A 12,354-nucleotide genomic window follows, 5' to 3' on the forward strand; every position below is an offset into this window, starting at 1 on the left:
GGTACTTACATTGCTGTAGCTAAAATTGTTTGATTTTTGTTTTCTTTTGCTTACAGGCCCTATAGGGGGAAATGATTTATCTAAGACTATTCAAATAAATCATTAGCAGAACTGGTATTAGAATCTGTTTTCTCTGACATCCAGGTCTGACATTCCCTTTACTACCCCTTAGGAACCAATGTCCCCAATTCATCCCCAGAGCCACTGGCAGCCTTGGAGGCAGCAATGTGGCCAGGTTTTGTGTCAAAAGCTGGCCTTGGTTGGCCTGATGCTGAGACAGCATCAGCAGCAAGATAGTCAGGGTATGTGGGCTTGGCTGGCTGGTTGAGGAATCTAGCTCACTGGGATGGGATTAGCATTTCCGCAGGCCTTACACAGGCTAGCCTACTACAGGGGCCTCCAGAATACCAAGGCAGGGAATAAATTCCCATTCCAGATTTAATTTGACCTTACTGCTGGCTAGCATACTCCTTCTGCTAAATACCTTGGGGCTGGGTGGCACATGGTGGTGGATGCTGGAACTCTGGATGCTCCATTCTCTCTGTGCTGATCATTTGCAGCAAGCTCTTCAGTCCCAGGATCACTTAAATAACAAAAGGCTCTATAGACTACCCCCTTCCACTAGTGCTGGTAACTCTAAATCTTACAGCATTTCTTTCTAGTGTAAAACTACCATTGTGGCTATATTAATACATTTCCTTATAATTTTTATCGTTAGTTAAAGCTTAGAATAGAAAATAGGCTTAGAAAGCATTTGTATGTGCCACTTTGACTGAGCCTATGGTACCTTACCCTGACAACTGCTTTGTTTCATTTCCCAGCCTTGGGTTTAGCCCCACGGGTGGGCTCTGGAGAACAGAAAGCCCCTGAGTTTCTACTTCCTCTCTCCCAATTTTGATTTACTCACTGCTGAGTCTTACAGGAAGCCCTAGGTGGTAAAGAGATCAAATCAGAATTCCTAGCCAGGAAAACCTTGTCTCTTAGTTACAATGACCCTTCTCTGTACTGCATTCAGCTCTGTGGCAGTTAACACCAGAAAACCTTCATCTGGCTTCACACCCTCCTTCTTAGTTTCCTTCAGTCACGTCTTATGTAATCTGTCACTGATGGCAGACTTCCTTCTTACCCTCCTTAGGTAGTCCCCCTGAGGCTTCAAGCCACAAAGCTTCCTAGGTGCCTCCCACCAAAGGGGTGCTTTCTGAAACTAAATCTTTTCTCTCTTTCTCAGCCCTCGTATCCTCACATCAATCCCCTACTGGATACATTTCCCCTGAGAGTATCAGGGGACACTCCTAGAGAGCCACTAGGTACTGCTTCAAATCCCATTCCTCACCCATCTCCCTGCTGGAGCTCCTGGAATCGGATTTTGCAGTTTCCTGTCATTCTAGCCTCCTCCTCTGTTCATTTGGAAGATTTTCTCCATTGCTTTTGATAAATTCCTGGTTTGGTAGAAATATCCAGTTTTTAGGAAGATCCTGTGGGATGGGTTCCCTGTCTCCAGCAGCTTGATTGCCCCTCAGAAAGATCTGCTCCTGCATTTTGCCTGCAGTGCTGCCATTGCCCTCTGCCTGGCCTAGGCTATGTGGGATCAGTATGTGGAGTCCTCTGCATAGACATTCCGTCCCTCTTTATCCATCTTGGCAAACAAAGCATCGCTGTGCCCCTAACTTCCTCCTCTTCCTTCTCCTCCATCATTTATTTCTTCTTTGATTTCCACACTTCTCCCTTTCTTTCATGGATACCCTTCCTTTAAATCTCCTTCTTGTTCATTTGCTCCCTGTTGCCCATCCGTGCCCACTCCCCCCATCTTTCATTTTGAATAGCTATCTTCCTCATTGCTTGCTCCTGCTGAGCAAACAGCATGCTGTGGGAAGAATGGCAGCAGAGTAGGTCCCTGGTTGCCAAAGTAAGCTATCCTTTTTCTCCAGAAGATCAGTCCTGTGTTTTCCCATCTTGTCCTCAGTGATCCTTAAGAGCCAGGGAACCCCAAGATGCTGACTCTTGGAATGAACAAGCTCTCTTGGCTTCTTCCAGTGTTGAAGAGGAGAGGAATTATTTGGTTCAGATGCCCCATTCTTTGGCTCCTGAGTGTGGGTATGTCCATGTCTCTCCCTCCCTTTCTCTTGTTTTCTCTTTCTGTTTCTCCCCAGCACAAAGCAGCGGCAGGACTGAATGAGCCTGTCTAGAGACTCTGCCAGCCTATGCCCCTCACTTTTGTCCCTCCCCCCTCGCTGTGCATGCTGTTGGCGGGGGGCGGGGGCAGGGGGGGCTTGGAGGGCAGTGGCATGATGCCAGCCAACCCAGAACCATCTGCGGTGCCTTCTGCACTGAAGCGGGCGCTGTCTGTCCTGCCCTCCTCCTCTCCCTCTCTTCCTCTCTCATTTTTAATTAGGTGCTGAATTAATTAAATCCTACATGCTAATTAACATTTCTACAGGGAAGAATGCCAGGTCAGAAAAATGGGGGGTGGTAAAACAAGGCTTTGTCCATTTAAGATAGGAGATTTAGGGATGGGAAGGTAGGGGGAAGAGGAATAAAGGTTGAGGTGGAAAGAACAATCTTAAGAGTGGAAAGAAACTGAGATAGGTATAAAGAGATGGAGAAGGGAAATCATGGAACCTATGAAAAAGAAAAAAGTAGAATTATTAGCACTGGCGAAATGAAACTTGAAGCCTCTAAAGGTTAGGAAGTAGAGCCGTGAGTCTCAAGCGTTAGCATGCATGAATAACCTGAGAAATAATTACACAGGATGCTAATTTGCCGCCTTGAATGTCTTCTAAAGAAATAAATTTCAATTTTAACAGGAATACTTTAGGTTAGAAATGGAGGAGAACTTCCTTATTTCAAGGCCATGGGACACTTTACTAAAGGAACTCTAGAAGGTAAATTATTTTCTGCTCAGAATGGTTAAAGTTTGCCCAAAGCCAGGGGAGGGGATGTATTTTGAAGATTTTTTTCTAGATAAATACTAATCCTGTAGTGTGTACTGTATCCTCGAGACCCAAGAAAATCCAGGATGGGAAAATTCAGGATTCATCCTCAGTTCTCTTTTCTCATTGCATCCAGGGTGAACTTTGACCTTGCTCTCTATGGTCCTATCAACTTTTTAGGGATGAACCCTCTCTTTAAATTAGGTTGTTGCTTCCCTGGGAGGTTTAGGTCACTGATTCCTAGCTAGGACTTCAGATGGCTGTCTGATGGCTAGCATGAATTCTCTTCTTGGCTGAGGGGTTGACAGACAGGAGAATGACGAGTTCTGTATGAGGCCAGAAGAAGGGGGGATGGGAGGGTATGGATTGACAAGGTTATGGCCGGCACAGAGGACTCCACTGTGAGATGTAGCCTAGCCTGAAAAAAAGTAGGGAAAGCTTGCTTGTCATTGCTTTTTTCCTCTGAAAGGTAAAGAAAACTATGCTTAGTACAGATCTAAACTCTCCCTTGTGTCCCCTGCTCCCCCACCAAGAAATGATGTCTGGAAGGTATCCAACAGGTTAGCAGATCCTTCTGATGGCCCTTAACCGAACGTTTTTCAGTCTGAAATGCATCAGGGGCAAGTACTGTCTTATATCCCTCACACCACCATTCATTTAATTAGATGGCATTGCCCACCACCATTATTCCTGCTATAATAATCAATTCACTCAAAAATGTTTGCATATTAAGCACCTACTATCTCTGTCAGACACATTAAGCATTAGGGTTAGATACAAAAATAAGGAATGAGGTAGAACTACTATATCTGAGGGGTTTATAGATTCCAGTTTAGTGGGGTGGGGAAAGGATGTACACAGTGAAGTGTGGTAACTTGGCCAGGCATGGTGGCTCACACCTGTAATTTCAACACTTTTGGGAGGCTGGGGTGTGAGGACAGATTGAGCTTAGGAGTTTGAGACCAGCCTGGGCAACATAGGGAGACCCTATCTCTAAAAAATTTTTAAAAAATTAGGTATGGTGGCATGCACCAGTGATTTTAGCTACTTGTGAGGCTGAGGTTAGAGGATCGCTTGAGCTCAGGAGGTTTGAGGCTGCAGTGAGCTGTGGTTCATACCACTGCACTCCAGCCTGGGTGACAGAGTGAGACCCTGCCTTAAAAAACTCAACAAAGTGCAGTAACTCATTCTGTATATACATAGGAACATACAAATATGAATTCCTGTAGCACTTGTTGCCTGTGCTTCTTTTTTATATATTGTTACATATTCATTCTTACATATATGTGTTTTATCTGTCCCCAGAGATGGGGGCCTTTTTGATGGAAGAAACAGGGCTTCAGAGTGAGGTCCAAATAGCACTAGCCTAAAGTCTTACATGTTAGCCGCCGTTCAGTAAATTTGTTGATTAATATATCACCATTTATTAAGGTGGAATCATTGCTTTAGAGTCTGTGACATTCCTAGTTGTGGCAAGTATTTGTCCTCTGAAGGGAGCTCTTATTTTTTAAAAGTTGCAAAAAGTATGAGGGTGAGTAAGATACAATTATGTGATGAACCTGATAGGTAACTGAATAGGATCAATTGCTTAGGTTCCTAAATGGGAGTTGAAGCCAGCCTGGGTGGCTAATTTAGGAACTGCCTAGGGCCTAGGGGCAGTTCCTAAATAGGGGCAGGCCTGAAGAGAGGCAGTGGGGAGTGAAGAGAAAAGGGCACAGGCCTGTGTTTGTATGTACTATATTTCCTTTCACTTTTTTGTAGACATTTCCCCCCATCTTCCTACTCCAAAATTATGATTAGGCAATTTATATACATTTATATTGTTTACATTTATATTGTTTTGTTCCCTTAACATTGTGTCTTTTCCTATACTATTTTAAAATCATATTAAAAACATACTTAGGTTAGCACGGTGGCTCACGCCTGTAATCCCAGCACTTTGGGAGGCTGAGGCAAGAGGATTGCTTGAGCCCAGGAGTTCAATACCAGCCTGGCAACATAAGGAGACCCCATTTCTATAAAAAAAAAAAAAAAAAAGAAAAAGAAAAATTAGTCAGGCATGGTGGCTTGTGCCTCTAGTCCCAGGTACTTGGGAGGCTGAGGTGGGAGGATTGCTTAAGCCCAGGAGGTCAAGGCTGCAGTGAGCCGTGATTGCACCACTGCACTCCAGCCTGGGCTATAGAGCAAGATCCTGTCTCAAAACAAAAACAAAAACATGCTTAATGAACATGTAATAGTCTATCGTGGATATACCAAAATTTGTAAAACCATTTCTTATTTGTTAGACATTTAGAATGTTTCCAGGTTTTTGTTGTTTAGTTAGGTTTTCTTCCTTTTATGATGACATTGACATCTTTATACATAAGTCTCTGTAGTTTTCTGAAGAGGAATTTCTGGCACAAAGCATAAAGACCCTCATTTTAGTCTATAGATTGTGTTAGATTCACCTGGGAAAGCTTATTATTATTTAAAATTTTTAAGGACTTATTTTTTGAATAGGTAAAAAATTTAAACACTATGAAAGGGAATGCAATGAAATTTTCCACTTTTGCCCCTTGTTTCCCCTCCATAAAGGTGTTCTATGCATGTATGAGTACATGTGAAGATATTGAATATCTGTGCAAAAAAAAAGAGATTATTTTGATTCTACCTCCCAGAAGTTCTGATTCAGTCTGAAATGAAGCATTGGAATATCCCCCCACTCCCAAAGCTTTCTAGCTAATTCTACTGTGTAGCCAAATTTGGGAACCACTAGGTTAGATGAACTTATAGGATCCTTTCCAGCTCTAAAATTTAATGACTGAAACTCATAGAGTTCATAATTTTAAAAAGAGTGATGATTATTATAAATAAGTCATAATCAAGTGTCATAAAGATTCTCTTTGAAATGATCTCAGGGATCCAGTTTTTTACACTGAATTTATTATTAATAATAATACAAATAATGGCTACCATCTGTTGAGTGCTTATTTGTGGTGATCTCTGTGGAAAGTGCTGTATACATTCTCACTTAAACCTCATAGCACCCCATGAGCCAGCTAGGTAATTCTAAAGGCTTTGGGGAGATTAAGCAGCTTGCCAGTAATTGTGGGACTAGTAAGTGGCAGAGTGAAGATCTGAACTCATGCCTCTTACTGTAGGCTAATGTTCATCCTCCCTCATTCCCTGCCGCCAACCGTGAGATTAATAATATAGATAAGAGAATACCCCTTTCATCCTTACCCCCAAATTCTTGTAACCACTGTTATCAAATTAATGTGTATCTTTCTGGATTCCCTTCTGTGCGTTTATTTATGTAGAAGAGTATTACATGGTTTTGTGAGTGTTTTGAAGTTGTTATTTTATTTTTAGATAACTAGGAGCACACTGTACAGAGGGTTATACCATACTTGCTTTTTTACTCTTAATAATACACCTTGAAAATATTTCTGCCTAAAGATACAATGTTGGCTGGGTGAGGTGGCTCACGCCTGTAATTCCAGCACTTTGGGAGGCTGAGGCGGACAGATCACCTGAGGTCAGAAGTTCGAGACCAGCTTGACCAACATGGAGAAACCCTGTCTCTACTAAAAATACAAAATTAGTCGGGCATGGTGGCGTATGCCTGTAATCCTAGCTACTCGGGAGGCTGAGGCAGGAGAATTGCTTGAACCTAGGAGGCGGAGGTTGCGGTGAGCCGAGATTTCACCATTGCGCTCCAGCCTGGGCAACAAGAACGAAATTCTGTCTCAAAAAAAAAAAAAAAAAGTAATGTTATTCTAGGGAACGAATGTCTCTAGTTCATGTAACTGTTTCCCTAATGGTGGGAATTATTATAAGCAGTACTATTAGAAAGAATGTTGAATTATTTTGTCATAAATTCATAGAATTAGAATTGCTGGAGAGAAGTTTTAAATGTTAATGGAGATGGAAGTTGCCCTCCAAAAACGCTAAACCGTGCTAGCAAGGGAAATGGTACTCTCATACACTGCTAGTGCAAGTCTATGAGAGTACCATTTCCCTTGCTAGCATGGGACAAACGGTAGCTCCTCACCTGAATTTGCTTTATGTTAATTGCTTCTACTGGATGGTCTCTTGCAGAAAAAGCCAAATATTGACAGATCTCTTTTGATTAAACTCTAGGGTAACTTTCCCCCTATTATTTCTGACCTCTGTCTGCACCTGTTCTCGGAGATACATAGTCTTTTTTTTTCTTTTTGAGTCAAGTGTCTACATTTTATGTCTTTTTTGAACATCCTTGTGCCTGTCTGCATTTCCTTTTTTTTAGTCACTATTATGCCTGTGGTTTAGGTATAACTCTGCTTAGAGTCAGAATGATTTCTCTTAACTACCTGTCAGCCCCGGTGGGGGTGGGGGTGAGGAATTATATCACACTTTAACACATGCTTATTTTCTGTTTTAACACTTTATTTGTTTGCTAAATATTGTTTTGCCCTATTTGTGATCTGTTTAGAATGTGTGCGTCAGGCTGCCTTTGAACAGAAGCCACTAAAGGGTGGGATCAGAGTGCTTGTGTGTGCGCATCAGTTCAGCAGGAGGCCTCTTGATTATAGGGCAGCATTGGCTCATGCACAGTGAAAATGGGCCTGCCCTAATGAAAAGGGGTACAGTCACCTTCAAGCCCTACTGACTTTTGAATTACACACAGGAACAAATAAACAATAAACTAAAAATAAATAAGAAGTAATGAATATTGTTTGCTACTTTAATAACTTCAGTTGCCTTAGTAGTTATTACAGAAAAAATAAAAGGGATAGATGCATTCAGGAAGGCTTCTATTCTTGAAGGCCTTTTTTGATTTTCCTCCTGTGTGAGTAATGGAGGAGTAAATGTGTGGAGGGAGGGGTAAGAGGCCTCTTCCAGCCCCAGGGATCTAGGATCCTTGAATAATTGGGAATGTTTGCCACTGTGGCCATAAAAAGTTCAAGTTGGGCTATTTAGCTTCTAGATCTTGATGCTATGAACAGATCAATGAAGAAAAACTGACATTGAGAGATCATTTAAGAAACTCCAGAGCATTAGAGCTGAGAGGGAATTTGGAGGTCATTTACAGTGGCATATGGCTTAATGGGGTTTGGAATCTGAAAAAACTGACCTTGAAACTCAACCACATCCTAGCTGCATAGCTTTTGGCCTCCCCTCTCTGAGCTGCAGTTTCTTCATTTGCAAAATAAAGATAATAACTACTTCATAGGATTGTTTTGTTTGTTTTTTTAAGATGGAGTCTCACTCTGTCACCCAGGCTGGAGTGCAACGGCACAATCTTGGCTCACTGCAACCTCTGCCTCCCTGGTTCAAGCGATTCTCCTGTATTAGTCCCCCAAGTAGCTGGGATTACAGGTACACACCACCATGCCCAGCTAATTTTCGTACTTTTAGTCAAGACAGGGTTTCACTGTGGTGGCCAGACTGGTCTTGAACACCTGACCTCAGGTGATCTGCCTGCCTTGGCCTCCCAAAGTGCTGGGATTACAGGTGTGAGGTACTGCGCCTGACCACTTCATAGGATTTTTATGAAAAATAGAAATAAGTATACAGCATTTCCCAAAGTGCGTAGTATGTAGAAGGTACTCATGTGGTTATCATATAGGCCAGCACCTTCATTTGGATGAGGAAACTGGTTTAGAGAAGTGAAGTAGCCAGCTTGAGGTCACAGACCTTGTGAGTAGCAGAGGCAGGCCCAGAATCTAGATATCTTGACTTTTCGTCCAGTTTCCTTTCTACCATACTACAATACAGGCTTCTTTCATTTATTCTTTAGTTTAAAAAGAAAAAAAGCAAAAACATGCTGCTGCCACCGCCCTCACCCCACAACTTGTGCACACCCTCTTCCTTCTTTGTCTTTCTTTGTGTATAGGGAGATAATTGGGATGGGAACCCCACAGAGGTACAAGATAGGAAGAAATGCTCAGTTGGGGAGATTTAATTGACTGGCTTATCAGAAGGCCTTGCTGGCAGCAAACTAGTCATCTTGGATCCATCTCTGGCATTAAGCAGTGAGGAATGTACTTTGAGCTCCTCCACTCCCCTCCCCCTTTTTTCCTACTGTGCTCACAGGCTCTGGTTGGCTGGGACTTCCAAATGGATGAGGCTGATTTGCACTGGTATCTTATTGGTCAACTCTTGTTTCCTCCTAACCAGGAGCTGCTGAGAGAGGAAAATAGCTGGTTGGCCTTTGGGATATTTTTTTCTGCATTTTGCAGAGAGAAGAAGGGAGGAGGATGTGAAACTGGAAGGTCCAAGACTGAGAATCTTGCCTCAGCAAAAGTATGCAAGTGTCTTTGGGAATCATTGGCTCCCATATTGCTAAATTCTGTACAGAGATTGTCCTGGATGGATTAAGTTGGCAACACTTACCCACTCTCCTTTTAGAGCTAACTTCACGGGACTGTTGTGTCCTATGCTAACGACCATGGCTGCTGTCTTCACTGTGGTACCTCTAGCTCTGGACCATTACCTGCTTTTCTTGCCCTATATTATCTTTTCCTACGTCCATTCCCAAAGGGCCTTATTTTCTGTTGGGAGACACTGAATAGTGATGTTAGCTAAGTGCTGCTAATGAGTTTGATTGCTCATGGTATCCTTCCCAGGTGACGTCATGCCTTAACTTAGGTAAGGGTAGCACATGTCTACAGAGGATTCTAAGGAAATGACTCTAGGCATAGGTAATTTGGGCAGTCTGATATCTGCAACAGGCAGCATTTGCTAGGCACACCATAACTCTTTCTGAGTGCTGCTTTTTGTATTAGGCACTGTGCTAGGTGCCAGGCTAAGACAAGAGCCCTCTCACAGAGGGATTCATAATTTGGAAGAGAGTTGGGCACGTTTGAATGGTCATTACAATATAGGGTATGCTCTGGAGTGGACTGTCAAAGTACTATGTAAGATCAATGGAGTGGGTCCATAAGACATGGCAGAGAGATTTGAGAGCCTTGGTCCAGGACTGTGGTGTTGGGGCTGGGGCTGTACTTTAGCTGTCTGCAGACTCAGGGTCGTATGCAAACCTGGTATGATGGTAGAGGCATTCCCCTCTTTTGAGGAGAGTTTATTGGAGCAGAAACCTTGATAGCATCATGGGTCACACCTGGGTTTAGGGATACTCTTCACATGCAGTCTGGTGTGGTAAAGTGGCAAGAACCCTAACTGGGAATAATAAGACCTAGGTTCAAGTCCCAGTTCTCTTACCTAGAGCTGGATCATAATCTGTAAGTTAATTGAGTACCTCCCATGTGCAAAGAGGGTATAAAAATTGGACACATAAAACTTCCTTCCTGATCCCAAGAGCCCATGATGAAGTTTCAAGGCAAAGCTTAAAGGGATTTAAAAGGAGGAAGAATTAAGTGATTCAGTAACTATTAAAACAACTTAATAGCAGGAATTGGGATACTCATAATTACATCTCTCTCTTTTCTTAAAAAGTAGGTACTCTACAGCTCCTTACTTGAAGCTAGATACTTAGCAAATCCCTTGATAAATACTAGTTGATTGACTAAGATTTGACAGTGAAAAGTTAGCCATTTCTGAGGACCTTGGTAAAATTGACAAAATAAAACTCCCTTAGCTCTTTATATAAAGTGCTTTAAGATCCTTGGAGGGAGATATTGAAGTAAATGCAGAATGCTATCATTAGTCTGATACATGTCATTGGGAAACCCTTGTCACCTTATGAGATGTGAGCTGCCTATAGCTTCAGTCCAGGCCATGTGTTATAGAGAAAAGTGCCCTGGATTATGAGTCAGAAGACCTGGGTTCTACTCTCACCTCTGCTACTTAACAACAGGGTAAGTTTGAGGGAGTCAGCCTTTCAGTTGCCTCATCTTTAAAGGGACAGTAATATCCACTCTGCGTTGATACATAGAACAGGAAATTTCCAAAGCAAAGCTTAAAGTAGAATGTGCTCTTACCCACAAAAACACCTTCCTCGGAGGCATTAAGTCTCCTGTGTTCAGGTAGGTCCTGAAGTATCCCTGCCTTACAGATGAAGTAACTGAGACTTACAAAGGTTATGTTTTAAGCTGATCTTGTCTTTGTTTCAGAGAATGATCTTTACTCAAATGTCCCCTTCTCTATCACCACTCTATTTAAAATGGCCCTATCTCTCCCTCTATACAAACCCCTGGCCCCCTTCCCTGCTTGATTTTTCTTTGTGGCATTTTCACCATCTAACATACTACATATACTTAGAGATGGCTTATCTACTGAACATTGCCTTATGGTACAATTTCTGCTGGCATTTCAAGAGCAGAGGAATGCCATGGCTGGAGTGAGCCTTGGACATTATACATCTCGGGTCTTGCCTTCTGGCTAAAAAGGGATCCTGCCAAGTGGAAGGATCTTGGTAGTCTGTTTAGCTGGGTTCAGCTTCTAGGTCAAGGATAAAACTGGTAGTAAATAATATTCGGAAGAAGAAATCTGGGAAATAGGACTCTTGTGTTCCTTTGTTCCTGAGCTTGATCATAGGCACTGTTCTGTTGGGGAAGGCCAAGAGGGTTCAGAGGGCTCAGGTTCCCTAGAGTGAATTCCCTGTAGATTGGTCCAGTTACTAACGAGGTTACTATATTAAAAATTCAGATTTATGGTGGCTCACGCCTGTAATCCCAGCACTTTGGGAGGCCAAGGCAGGCAGATCACTTGAGGTCAGGAGTTCGAGATCAGTCTAGCCAACATAGTGAAACCCTGTCTCTACTAAAAATACAAAAAATTAGCCAGGCATTGTGGCGCACACCTGTAGTCCCAGCTACTGAGGAGGCTGAGGAAGGAGAATGGCTTGAACCCAGGAGATGGAGGTTGCGGTGAGCTCAGATCGTACCACTGCACTCCAGCCTGGGCAACAGAGTGAGACTCCATCTCAAAAAAAAAAAACCAAAAAAAACTCAGATTTATGCAAAATTTAATGATTAGCGAAAAAGGCTTTACTTACAAGAAGATTTGGGACATTTATGTGTTATAGATGACAAAACCCTGGACTAAGACTTAGCAGCTCCGGCCTGGGTGCAGTAACTCAAACCTGTAATCCCAGCACTTTGGGAGGCTGAGGTGGGTGGATTGCCTGAGCAGAGGAGTTTGAGACCAGCCTGGCAACATAGCAAAACCCTGTCTCTAAAAAAAATACAAAAATTAGCTGGGTGTGGTAGCATATGCCTATAGTCCTAGCTACTCAGGAAGCTGAGGTGGGAGGATCCCCGGAGCCTGGGAGGTCGAGGCTACAGTAAGCCATGACTGTGCCACTGCACACCAGCCTGGGTGACAGAGTGAGACTCTGTCTCAAAACAAACACAAACAAACAAAAGACTTAGCTCTGCATTCTAATCTTGGCTCTGCAGCTAATTTTCTGTGTGGCCTTTGGTAAGGCACTTAACTTCTCTGAAGTTGGGTTTCACTGTTTCTTCCTCAGTTGCGATCTCTCTAGTTTGATCACATGAGA

The 12,354-nt window shown here is 42.8% G+C and overlaps 1 long non-coding RNA gene across 1 annotated transcript; it reads right to left on the reverse strand.

Moving 5' to 3' along the window:
- Nucleotides 1-5,522: 5,522 nt before the first annotated feature.
- LOC144330182 (uncharacterized) lies at nt 5,523-8,718 on the reverse strand. Its single transcript, XR_013396126.1, has 2 exons — nt 8,359-8,718; nt 5,523-6,087 (listed from the first exon to the last, which is right to left on the reverse strand). It is a non-coding gene; the product is annotated as an uncharacterized LOC144330182 (long non-coding RNA).
- Nucleotides 8,719-12,354: the final 3,636 nt, after the last annotated feature.

The sequence above is a fragment of the Macaca mulatta genome, chromosome 7 (assembly GCF_049350105.2).
Source record: "Macaca mulatta isolate MMU2019108-1 chromosome 7, T2T-MMU8v2.0, whole genome shotgun sequence".
In the NCBI taxonomy this organism is placed as follows: domain Eukaryota; kingdom Metazoa; phylum Chordata; class Mammalia; order Primates; family Cercopithecidae; genus Macaca; species Macaca mulatta.